We start from the raw sequence: 13282 nt of genomic DNA, 5'->3' as shown, positions 1-13282 counted from the left end.
ATAAATTCGTGATTTCGTTTCCAAACATTCACCAATCTGATGATATATAGTATATACGTACTTCTCATTTGAAAACAAGCGAGATTACATCTGAAACGGACCAAATTCCGCAGGATGTTATGAAAGACCAATTAACGTTCCTACCATATACATATGTACTCCTATGTCCCACAAAAATTTTTCTAGTAAAAGTTTACACACACGAATATGTGTGTCCGCGTACAAGTCGTAATTTTTCCTTTCTATTTCGACCTGTGCGGTGTTCTATGGTATTCAGCTCAAGGTACAATATACAACACAGGAACATAGATAATTCCGATGAGATTAATTGGCTATTATGGCAATTATGTCTTGATTTTCAGACTCGTTTAATCTTTTTTGGCGTTCCATACTTACAAATTTATATAATATATATACTGTAATCTTTTCTCGTTGATAGATCATGAACTACTGAGAAATTTCTAAACATATTAACAGAGTGTGCTACCATTTCGACATTAGTTTGGAATAATTTTGCTTGCTTGTATAAAAACATCTACGACATTGCGACTTGTTCCTAGCAAGCTGCATATCCTGAGCTCATAATGTTTTGATATTATTCGTTGCAGACGAAAAACTTTACACGCGTCATTGAGAAATTAAAGATAGCTCATATGAGCTATCTCTTTGGCGAGGAATGTATCTCGGGGATTTTTCCGTTATTTTAGAACGCACGAAAAATATAGATAAAACACATACATGATGAGATTACCTTTTGCTTTTAATAACACGCGTATGACGATTCGCATACTCAATCGAACGGTACATTTACAACCCATGGTTCCTTCGAGGCCTTTGATGAGACTACATCGTTGCAACAAGAACAAAATATCCAAGGTCAATCATATGTTCACCAAATAACTAAATAAATTTTATTATCAACTTAATAAATAATTTCTGAACTAATCATTAAATAAATAATTTTCGAGTAGCCGGACAGAAAAATAAAAGGTTCAAACCGGGCAGCTTTTCTTCTTCATTTTCGCTAAAAAGCGAAAGATTTTCGCAAAATGTGCGCTCGAATGCTCAAGTTTAGGATTAAATAGATCATAATTTCATTTTGAGGTGTTGTCAGACGAAAATTTTCGTTGCGCTTATGTGGGCATATCGCGGACGAACAAATACTATGTGTTTTTAGAAATATGTACATATACATACATATAGCTAAAGGTAGCATCGTAGCGTCATTTCATCCTTACTTCGACCTTCCAAATAGAGGAACAGAAATATCAAGAATGTTTCCTTTTCGTTCAAACGGTTTCGTATTAATCAACGACGATGGTCGTTATGTAATGCCGCAGTTTATCGAAAACGTCAATCAGAAGAGATCGTCGATAGAATTGAAATATTGAATCTGGAAACTCGTCAAGTATACGTATGTTTGACTAATTTCTCATCAAAGGAAAAACGATTGACAGATGATTATCCTACGCGTGAAAAATCTGTAATCGAGAATGTAAAGTAGCACGATTTTCGCATGAAGTCTCCTGTTGCGCAAGATCGAATTTGAAAAGTCAATTACACGCCTACTAACATTTGTCTAACTTAAAGCTATGTGGTGTTAAACTCTGTTTTCTTCGAAACGTGGAAACATTATACTTCTTTTTTCTGAAAAAAGAAAAAAAAATAAAGGAAACGTATGGTGAGTAACACGCGTCCTCTACAGAGGTGATACGTGTCAAGGTCTCTGAGGAGCCATTAGGCTATCGATATCCACAAGCTCGAGCTTGCCAACGAATTTTAAAACCTACCTTACGTACAAATACCACGAAACTTTTGCTCGAACTGACGCTTGTCTTAACGTATAACCGGTTAATCAAGACGAGTGAAGAAGCGTGTATAAACAAAAAGGTTGCGTGATATTCGTGTGATCTAATGCTACAGCGGCAGCTATTATTTGTTAGTTATTTGACGTTAAGTGTGGGCATTCAGGGACAAATTTATAGCGGACCCTTAGTCCAGCCTAATGAATATTTCGTTAACTCTTTGTCTTACGATTTAAGTTCCAACGGCACGTACCGTAACCAACCGCAGGGTCGGTCAGACTTCGAGGCATTTTACGGTCTAGCTGAGCCTTCGAAGTTGTGCAAATCGCACCGTTCTTTTAATGTGTAAGGTACAACTAATTTTTAATTGTAATTCAATTGTAATTACTGCCAATTGAATAAGAAAAATTTATTACCTCGAAGTGAATAATAAATAATATTTAATAATTATTATATATAATGCAAAATATATTTTGATTTCACCGCAATCTATGGAAAACCAAGTTTCGTCTTTTTGTAGTATTTTATTTTTATTGTTCGTTATTTGATCTGCGTATCGATTCGTCAGCGTGACAATATTTTCCCAAAATATATTATCAAATATTATATTAAAGATGTCTAATTCTTTCTTGTTTTCACCTAACTAACTGATTTAAAATTGCCACTTTACTTTACTCAACAATGCTTAACATTCTTTTCGAAGAAGTTTCTAGCCAAAAAAAAGCTTTTGTCGCATGTAAGCCGAAAAACGTACGAAGTTTCATGCACGTATTGTTTATGTTTGGCCCGATCCACGTACCATATCTCTAACACGACATGGCAGATTAAGGGGTTAAGAACAAAGCGTCGGCCCTGTGCTGTCCATGCTTCAAGCTCGTGTACTTACTTACATCTACCATGTCGTTTCTTTGAACCGACTTTAAACTGTAGACTGACGTAGAGTACAAGAGGCAACTACGATTACGACAAACAGTGAAAAGCTGCGAGACAACTTTGATCTCGCAAAGATTCAACAGTCGTTAATTAGACACGTGACAGCTACGTTACACGAGGCAGCCTCGTATCGTTTGTACGCATTGTAAGTATCTAAAACAGCCCAAGGGTCGCGGATGTTATAACTTCGCGCGACGAATTCGGAAGAGTCACGGATATTTACAGGATGACGATAAAAAACGACACGTGCTCCTAATTAATTCGCAGGAAATTTGCCGATGATCCGACGTCATGATCCGCCACGGCGCGTGTAGGACGCTAAGAATATCGTGGAAGGTCCTGGCTACAGGGTGGGGAGGATGACGAAGGATGAACCTTTTGGCGGGAGGACTGAGATCGTAAGTCGAACAGATCAACGCTTGTCCCAGAAAGAGATAAGTCGCTTAGAGAAATTTATTTATAACGTATACATATGTATAGAGAGTATATAGCGCGGGTGACATTTTCATAGTCGGTTCATTGATCACTGAAAATTGCTCCGAAGCAGCTCGTGCACATATTGGTTTATTAGAGCGTGATTGAATACAGGGGCAGATTGTAGGGAGACGGCAGGCAATCAGCCAACTTGCACCCCATTTTATACTTTCGTCATAACAATTCATTCGAATAACATCTTTGAGCACGATAATATTTGTTATACACTGGCCCACTAAAGTATTTGAACGTTTAACACAGAGAACGTTTCATACGATAAGTAATAAGCGTATGTATAAGAATATAGACAACGTGTGATAGCATGAAATTAATTCTTTAGAAGCTGTTATTAAAGAGACTCAACACGTTTATGATATCGCGGCTGAAGATTCACCGTAATGTATCTCTTTTCATTTGGCGCATCAATGAAGTCAGGCAATTAAATAATTATTGTTCGACATGAAATAAAAGATGGAAGAATTATTGTTTGGAACAGTTACGAATAACATTGCAATAGTATTATTACGAGATGATAAAATAAAACTTCATCTATAATACTGTGGCAATTAAGGGTTGAGATAATGCATATTATCAATGTGAAGGAAAAGTCAGTCGAAATCCGTACCACGGCGAATGTGTTAAAGGTAATTCTACTTTATTATTATTTTTCTTTAAGTATTTAGATACTTTATTATTACTTTATTTAATATTCGTGACAAATTTAGACCTCTCACGACATAAATACTTTTCATTGACGAACAACTTTGACATATCAACATATCCTTTATTATGAAATAAAGGATATTCTATAAATAGACATTGTAAGACAAGTAGCTTTAAGAGATTAACTTAACAAATTTAATCCAAGTATTCAACACGATGTTTGACGCAATATTTCATGTTTCCTGACGTCTATGAAATCTCGAATTAATCGCGTCATGTTAGGAAACAATAAGATGGACGCAAAGGTCATTTGGTATATTAAGAATATATTATGATGACGATCCTTTCTTCTTTCATTTTTACTCAAAGCAAAACTTAAGCGTTTCAATACCACAGAAATTTAAATGAATCAAACCTAATTGTGAGTGGCACGTGCAGGATACACTTAGTGTGCTAATGTAATTCGACATGGATGAGATATGTGCTTACATAACATTTAAAATAAATATTAACGCAATAAATTTACATTTTTGTTGTTTTGATGGAAACGAATATTAATCGATAATTTTACGATACGATACCACGATTATTTAATTTAGATAAACGATTCAAATAAAAACATAGAATACCTATTAAAAGTATTACAACAGATTTGAAGAATTTATTGTAGGTATCTATTACGCAAAATTATAAATGAAATATTGATGAATATTGAATCTATGGAAATGCATGCTAATTAATTATTAAACACGGGCAATCGTGTGTTTTAACGTATAAACACTTGATTTTTTTATCTTAGTATTTATCTTCGTTTTTTATTCATTTTTACACATCATTATACAACTAAGAATTTTCAGTTTTATGTATGATATATTTTCAATCTTTTGATACAACTTCTTAGAATTCACAGTCGTAAGAATTGTTCATTATAGTACGCGCATAGTATTCATTTATTGTAACCAAGAAAATCATAATACCGTAATGAGCAAACATCTTACAAAGAACTACGTATACTTGTAATTGGAACCTAAAGTATTAGATAGGTAATCGTCGTCGTTTTCATTCGTAGAGATCATTGTTACTTTGGTTTAAATGATTACAAATAAAAAAAAAAAGAAGATAATGATTGACAATCCAAAAGTGTGTACAAGACAGTGCGAGACAGATATGCGTACCTGCCTCAGGGCGATCCAACTATTGTTGGTTTTTGGCAAGATCAAAATCACAGTCTTTCACTAGCTTCGTTTAGAAGCATATCGAAGGATTTTGTCGAAATCTTAATTGTGGCTCATCCTGCTTCGCGTACTACGAGACTGTGACGGCAGAAGGAATCTCGAACGAAGCAATTGTCGGATGAGGCTGCCTCGCGGGTCTGCCTCACGCTCTCTACACATAGCGTAATAGTAAGGTTCCAATTACAGGTATATAGTTCGTTATAGCATCTTCGTTCACTGAAACTATTAGGCCATCAACTGGAACTATTAGATTGTTAATTCTCGGTCGAGTTACCGAATAGTTGTCATCACGTCGACTTCGATATCCTTGAATTAGGTTGTCAAGGACATCAACCTGAGAAATTTTCCCTGAATATACATAGGCCAAATAGAATATATATATACATACCAAAATATACCAGAATGGTATATAAAAACGACAGGTATTTCACTTATTGAATTCCAAATGAAAAGAAGTAGTTTGGGCTAGGCTATTAAAGTGGTAACGATTTGCGTGGAGACAATATATGTAAATGAGCGTTCTCAAAATAGCCACATTTAAGGATATCTACAGATAGAATTATTGAAATATATTCGTTGTAAGTATATCTGATTACCATAAAATGTACTTACCAACTGTGCAGCAGAACAGTAGCACACGTACAATGCCAAACATACTTTTCTGTACAACTCGAAAATCGAAAGTGACCACTCTATATATGTATAGAAAGAAGTTATTCAGGATTGTCAATTTGACAACATATTTCAAGTTCAACGAAATGAGGTGACACAACTATTCGATGACTTCACTCTTCCCATTAATATCTTAGTAATATCCTACTTACCAATAGCGAAGTTCCTGGACCTCTTTCATAAATCAAAAAACAACCCTACGTCACTAATAGTATGTCATTAGACCAGACGCCTTTGGCAAAATTACAATTCATTCCGCAATCGTGATTAATGATGATCGCCACATAAAACGAGAAGGACAAGTTAATTTCAGTTGACAAAACTAACGAGTAAATAAACTTTCCAATAACGTTGTTCTGCAATCTCAGAATCTTTCAAGGAGAACTAGAATGGGAACATCTCTTCAATAACGTGCAGTTTTATCAATATAGTTAACACCTTTATATCGGTTAACAGTAACATTGCACCGTTTAGAAATACGAAATATAGCGTAAGGATTATTTAGATCGGAAAGGTAGCTTCTTTATCGAGATATTTACTACAAATTTAACAAATCTAGTGAAAAGTCAACATACGATACGAAGGATGGTTTTAAACATTCAGAGGCACGAGAAAGTATGGATTAAATGTGTATCATAGAAAAGTATATCCATATTATGTGTGTTATACAGATAAAACAGTTTGGGATTACATTGACGTTGCAATTAGGTAAGATAATCAGGATTATATTTCTGAAATTTGAAACGATCAGAAAATTTTTTTTTACGAGATATTTTAGAATTACAAGATATTTATTGCAAACATAGATCTTCAAAATGTAAGTATCAAAGATGGTCCTATCGAATACTGAAGTTTATTAAATACAATGGATAATTGGCTTTTTGAATTAAACGCTTGCGCGATCTCTGTGAAATCTATACTCCATACGTATTTTGTCATCTTTATGGATGATTTCGCACTTGTTTCTAACTTTACCGGTGCTAACGAAATTTCAAAATGCTTCATTTAACACACCTGATATATTCATAAAAGGATAAACGGAACACCCCGTATAAAATGTTGTACGTTTAACGAGAAACGGTATCTTATCGCTCTGATTCCCTTAGAAGTTGAAATTTCTTAAGTTATACGGAGGGCAATAAGGTGGTGGTTTCGAAAGCGAGCACAATTCAATTCTCGAGTATTTCGCATAATCGGCGACACCGAGAGTTAGAAAGGAAAAGCTAATGTTTTTGTGAGCTATTCAATCAATGTTCACATACGCAAATACATAGGAGTTACGGTGCAAAAATCGAGTACCAGCTGGCAATATTTGCTCGTGCTCATTTTCTTCGAAGCCATCACGACGATCTAAATTTTTAATTAACACGATGATTTTGTTCACTTCGGTATGTGCATAATGATACACGTATATACAGGCAATTTATGTACAGCTGTATATTTACACAATAGTAGACGTATATTTGTACAATTAGAACTATTAGAAAATGTAAAAAACCCATCTGAATAAGTAAACTGGAAAAACACTATAGGAAGTTTCATGTATGCACATAAAATATATATACATAGATATACCAATATTGCCCTTCTTAGTTAACACGTGGACTGCTACGTAATTTTATATATTTCTTCCTAGCAGTCGCAATAGATTGAAATGTGCTGCATCATAACGTTTCATTTTTGCAAAACATTTATCTTATTTTAAACATTCTGAAAAGTTTAGTAACCTGAGTCACCGATAACCAACCGTGACGGTTAGCCCATTAAAATATCCTATCACACATTCCTTTTTATTTTTCAAGATATCCTGGAATATTTTAAGCTTGCTTAATCTTGTAATTTTCTTAATTCATTTAGCCTGTGATTATTATCTTTTAAGATCAGTTATACTATACACTCTATTACAAGATAATAAGTAAATATTTTGAATTGAACGAAGAAAATGATAAAACTTTAACTTTATTTAAATCTGAAATGATAAATAATAACGTTTTGATTAATACGGACAAAACAGATCCTTGGTATATCTAGTCTAGCGTAGTATATACTAATATAATTGCCAACAAACAAGAGGATAAAATTTGTTTAGGAGATGAATTAAAATCAAAAAATGTGGAATTTCCAGAACAATAGGAACGTAATCGGTGCTTTATCAATGGCTCGTCTAAGTAAAACGCAAATCAAACAATCCAAACAGGGAAAGTTTTAATACAACTTCGTCTCACGCATTGGATGCTCAGACAGCCCATAAAACATTTGCATATTGTCCAGTTCCTTCTTCGATATCGATTCCTCGGTATCGATACGCTATACACGGAAAAAATACGAAAAAGGTCGCGGGAGATTTAAGAAAATCGAAAATTGTAATGTTCGCGCAATTGCAAAATTGTAAATATTATTTTTGCAAATAAAATTCTGATACAGTGTTTTTAAAGAAGCTTAGTACAGTAAGGCAGCGAGGAGAGAGAGAGAGAGAGAGAGAGAGAGAGAGAGAGAGAGAGAGAGAATGATGTCATCACATCAGTAATTATGAAGTTTAGAATTTAAGATTCTGTTAGCGTGCATAACATATGTCATACGAAACAGCGATATGTGTTTGTATAATATTGTCAAGAGCAATGGGAGAAAAATTCAGAACAAAATTTGATGGAATGTGATGGAGGGCTACTTTAATATTACTATCAGCTATATGTATTAGGACATCTATCTGTTACATTTATGGATTGAGAAACTAATGAATTTTACTTTATTTAGTCTTTACATCATAGTTATGAATGACGTAATATATTTATAATAAAGTGACTAGAAAATAATAACTATAATAAGTGAGCATTCAATTTGTACTAAATATCAGTAGGTATCTTAATACTAATGATTGCCAGTGTATATTCCCATATCTTTGTAGGAAATAATATTACGCGGTACAATGGTGGACATACATGGAAAAAAATAATTAAATAAGAAACATGAAGTAGAGAAATATATAGAAATTGAAAGAAATAGAATTAAACATATGTCAATAAGTGGTGATAAAGAAAACAGGAACTTGATACGCGAGATCACTATGTTTTCCAGAATCTAATTGATTTGTAAATATATGTTTACTGTAATTTCTTACTTAAAATTTTAAGCAATCTTTCGTAGAAAGGTTAAATCCAAATCAACAATAGTTAATAAGAAAAAAATATATAACAGGAATAATATCAAAGAATTCTTGCAAAATATAAAACGAGTGTATATCTTTGAGAAACGCAATTGATTTTGGTTCGTAAACATATGTTCATTGTAATCTTTTATTTCTACTCTTAGCAAGCTTCTCATATTTTTTCAACTTCAATGGCTATAAAAAATATTGGCACACCATTGTGCTTATTATAGCATTTACATACTAATTTCTTAAATTTACTGCCTTATTGTTAGACTACAAAAATTTGGTATTATGAATATGAAATGTACAGAACCTGATAAAAAAGTGTTTCATTGCAAAATAAGGGTTTGTGTGTCAATACTTTTTATAGCCACTGTATGTAATACTGGTTGCAGTGGAACGTCGAAGGAAAAAAGAATCGAAAGGTTTCCCTTTGAGTAAACGTGTATGAACGTGTATGAACATGTATGAACATGTACAAACACGATAAACAGTCGCCGCGAACGACACCCATTTACGCGGAACGGCTGAACGCGGAAGCAACGCACCGTTTATTGATCACGTTTCACGGATTTACCGACGCTAGATAATATATCCAGGGCGAAAAATCAAAATCAATCGCTTTTTGCGTACCTACTTATACAAAGCAATACGACCCAGTCACATAACTGCAATTCAAGTCCTGTTTTTCTCGTATTTATGTCACGCATATGATTAAAATTAGATTAAACAGTGTATATGATTAAAATTAAACTAGATAATGCATATAATTAAAATTAAATTAGGTAATACGTATGATTAAAATTAAATTAGGTAATACGTATGATTAAGATTAAATTAGGTAATAGGTATGATTAAGATTAAATTACTACTTATAAAGTAAATTTTGAAAATATTTAAACATCTTTTAATATACCAGACTAGTATTTGACTAGTTTTTGTTACACATACATAAATTAATCGGCTTATGTAATTTATGGTAATTAAAATAATAGTAATCTATAAGGGTAGTTTTACTTATGATTAGAAATAACATATTACTGTTTAATTAAATAACAATCATTAAATTTTTATGGGACATTATATAAAACTTCTGAATTTATAAAAAGAACTAAAAAGAATAAGCTTATTTATTTAGCAATGACGAGTAGCTGAAGGTATTACAATGCCACAGAAAAATGCATTACACTGTGGTTCTATCGAACATCACTCTATTCATGTATCATTAAAAATTCAACCCGGACACTATCTGGTGTCAATTAAAATAGCGTGATACAGAATTATGTACGCCATCGAAAGAATTAATTTTAAAACCTATGTTAAACTTTTAGACATTTCCTATTCTTGTTAAATACTAGTTTACACAGTGTTATACATTTTTATCGCGACACCCTGTATATCAATTGTAACATTATCGGTACTATCCATATTAAGATGACAATTCACAATATAGTTAGGGCATCATCTATAGTATGTCATTCAATTTAACACATTACGGACCAGTCGTCTTATTGCTAGGTGTACGCACGGGCCAGATTAAATTGTTTTTCTCTATATGACGACAATGAAAACCCGAAAATTTTCGTAAACGGTCGCAAGCACCGTTAGGATTGAAAACACAGGAATTCTCGTGATCCGCCCATAATTAATAACGATAATACGCTTAGAAAAAAGAAAAAAAAATAATGTAATTAAATGACTATCAATAAATTTCGGAATCTACGTTTTTGGTTTTTACTCTCGAGATTTTACTATCATGTAATGACTACTTGTCTTGTATCAATCGTCAAGTCAACAATCTTCGTTGCACGTGATCATTATACATAATTACATTTTTCCACTAGGTGATGTGCATATACATCTTTTCTTCACTATTTTCACTGGCAGAGAAACGTATAGTCTACGGTCAAAATCTCGAGGTAGTCTATTCTACACAAGGACAACAAATCATACATATTGAGCTGTATAACATAGACTCGTACTGTTTTTATTCCCATATTGCATATATTGCACTAAATATAAAAACAGGATGAATTTATGTTACAATGTAGTAAAATAACACCATATGCACACAACAATGAAAAATGGTCGCAATTTCAATTGGTAGCACTGATATTGGTAGGTTATGTCATTTATGTATATTGTTCATTTCCTGGAAAGGTGATATAACCAAGAATAGTTAGGATATTTAAGAGGTTACTTTGAAATACAAGGTTTAAAATATTGGGTTATAACATATATTTAAGAACAATGTCATAATTCAAAATATGATTGTTTTAACCCTTCTTTTACTGTAACTATAAACAATACGTATAAACAATATTTTATGAGAAACTGTCAAAACTCAAAAACTATCAGCAAAATTATAAAAGAAAATACTGTTTTCGTTATTAAATAAATAACGTGTTGAATAAAAAGTTCTATTGATCTGTGGCATAACACTGTTTCCTTCAACAATTTAACTGTTTTAACAGTCTCTAACAGTCTTTGGATTTTAACGATCTTCCATATTTTGTTTACATATATTGGTTACACTAAAAGAAAGGATTAAATAACCAATTAAAACAAACTATTGAATTATAAAATTGTTCTTAAATAAACAATTCTATTTTATAAATATGATACTTTACTATATCTTGATAATTATTACATTACTTTATAATTATACTTCCATCATAATAAATACTCCAAAATTTGTAATTTTTCAGTAACTCTCCCAAGAAACCAGCGATATGTATTTCTAACCAAGCAAGCAGTATAAGCACACTCGTATGCGACCCGGCTATCAAAAATACATACATATGTATAAAGCTGCCAAATCTATCGCCGGTATGAAACCTCAATAATACGTTCACGTATCTACACCGGATCTAAACGTCGAGATTCAAAATAAATCCATGGTAATAATTCTTATATTGATAGTTATAAGTATGACAGCTAAGTATTGAAGAAATTAAAGGGAATATAAATTACAACTATTTTACACGATGAAGCAGCATGCGGGTACGCGTTGCGCACGCCAAGAAACGCGCGCACACAATTACATCAAGTTACGCATCCACACGTATACACACTGATGCTCACACCGATCGAGACAATGCGTCAAAGCAGAGGCGGTAATAATCATTCACCTTTCATGTAATATCAAAAACTAATAGGTCCAATCTCTTCAAGGCAACAAACGAGAATATATACCGAATATAATCTGCAGAAGAAATGAAACATCGGATAGTTGAAACGACTCAAGAATGGATCCACCGAGAACACGATACAATTGCGTTCATACGCGACGAGTTTCTCGCGATATCTTTCACGGACACGCGGGAAAATCGTTCAGCCGATATCTGGTAAAATCGTAAAATTACACCAACGAAAGTTCGATCATGGTTTCTGTTATCAAACAGGACACTATTAAGAATCTATGGGAGAGAAACTGAACGAAAGTATCCGGCCGTGGTACTCGACTGTTCGATTTCTGCACACCAAATTCGATATCCCTATCACAAACTTTTCCAGCTGAATAACGAACGTCGTAATCACGAAAAATATTGTTAATGATTCTAACATCGACATGAATATGTAGTAGAGTATTTATGAATTTATAAAACAGAGTTGTTAGACATATATTCACCACAATATCGAGATGCACGATAGTAGGCGCGGCTTTTCACCCCGTATAGAGAGAAACGATTTCGTGTCAGTGATTTGTCACCTACCTACGTTATTCGAGCGTGTCCTCTTCGTCAACGATCCTCGTGCTATCCACGAATGAAACTCACGATACCGATTTAACACAGAATCACGAACGAATCGTGCTCTCGGCACTTTTCAGCTCGTGCTTGTCGCACGCCAACCGAGTCCGCCATCTTGGGGCAACCGCCAAATCCCCCCAGGCAGGACAATACTTTCCCATGAAAAGTCACTAGGAACCTCTACAGATTTTCCATCTTTATCTCGCTACTACTCTCACCCTTAACCCTTGACAAGCCGATTACAGTATAAGTCGTTCTACTCCTTCTCGATACACTAGACTTTGCAGATATATCTGTGTTTATCGCGATTATTAGTGTGGTATTTGTGCAAATTCCTATTTTAATGAGTGAAATGAAATAAAATGGAACCTGGATAGAAAACTGTTTTACAGTCCTATACTTTGGATATTTTATATTTTACATTTTATATATTGTGTGCACTCTGTGCATTTTTCCATCTACAAACTTCCTATAAATACATAAAAATCTTGTATAAACCTATAATATATGAAGTTTACTTTTGGTATCGACAGTAATCTAAAATTTGTTTTTTATTTAAGATGTAATTTTAAGATTAACATAATCAAATTTGATGTTTTT

At 33.4% G+C, this 13282-nt stretch overlaps 1 protein-coding gene and 1 long non-coding RNA gene across 7 annotated transcripts in view; one reads left to right on the top strand and one right to left on the bottom strand.

Moving 5' to 3' along the window:
* The window catches only part of FAR1 (fatty acyl-CoA reductase 1), a 41040-nt gene extending 28207 nt beyond the window's left edge, over nt 1-12833 (bottom strand). Inside the window, exon 1 of the mRNA XM_069124123.1 lies at nt 12647-12833. The gene's annotated coding sequence lies outside the window, so the exon portion shown is untranslated. The remainder of the gene's footprint in view (nt 1-12646) is intronic.
* On the top strand, nt 1060-12652 carry LOC138185282 (uncharacterized). 6 transcript variants are annotated; one of them, XR_011174567.1, is made up of 7 exons: nt 1060-2155; nt 2736-2883; nt 3006-3140; nt 3556-3856; nt 11639-11830; nt 11924-12046; nt 12105-12652. It is a non-coding gene; the product is annotated as an uncharacterized LOC138185282 (long non-coding RNA). The 6 variants fall into 6 exon arrangements; XR_011174565.1 differs by having other exon boundaries at nt 1060-2150; nt 11924-12652; XR_011174563.1 differs by having other exon boundaries at nt 11927-12652.
* Nucleotides 12834-13282: the final 449 nt, after the last annotated feature.

Source organism: Bombus flavifrons, chromosome 11, assembly GCF_040668555.2.
Source record: "Bombus flavifrons isolate JBK064 chromosome 11, iyBomFlav1_principal, whole genome shotgun sequence".
Taxonomy (NCBI): Eukaryota; Metazoa; Arthropoda; class Insecta; order Hymenoptera; family Apidae; genus Bombus; species Bombus flavifrons.
Note: the sequence above shows the minus strand (reverse complement) of the source record. Positions and strands in the feature narration are given on the sequence as shown.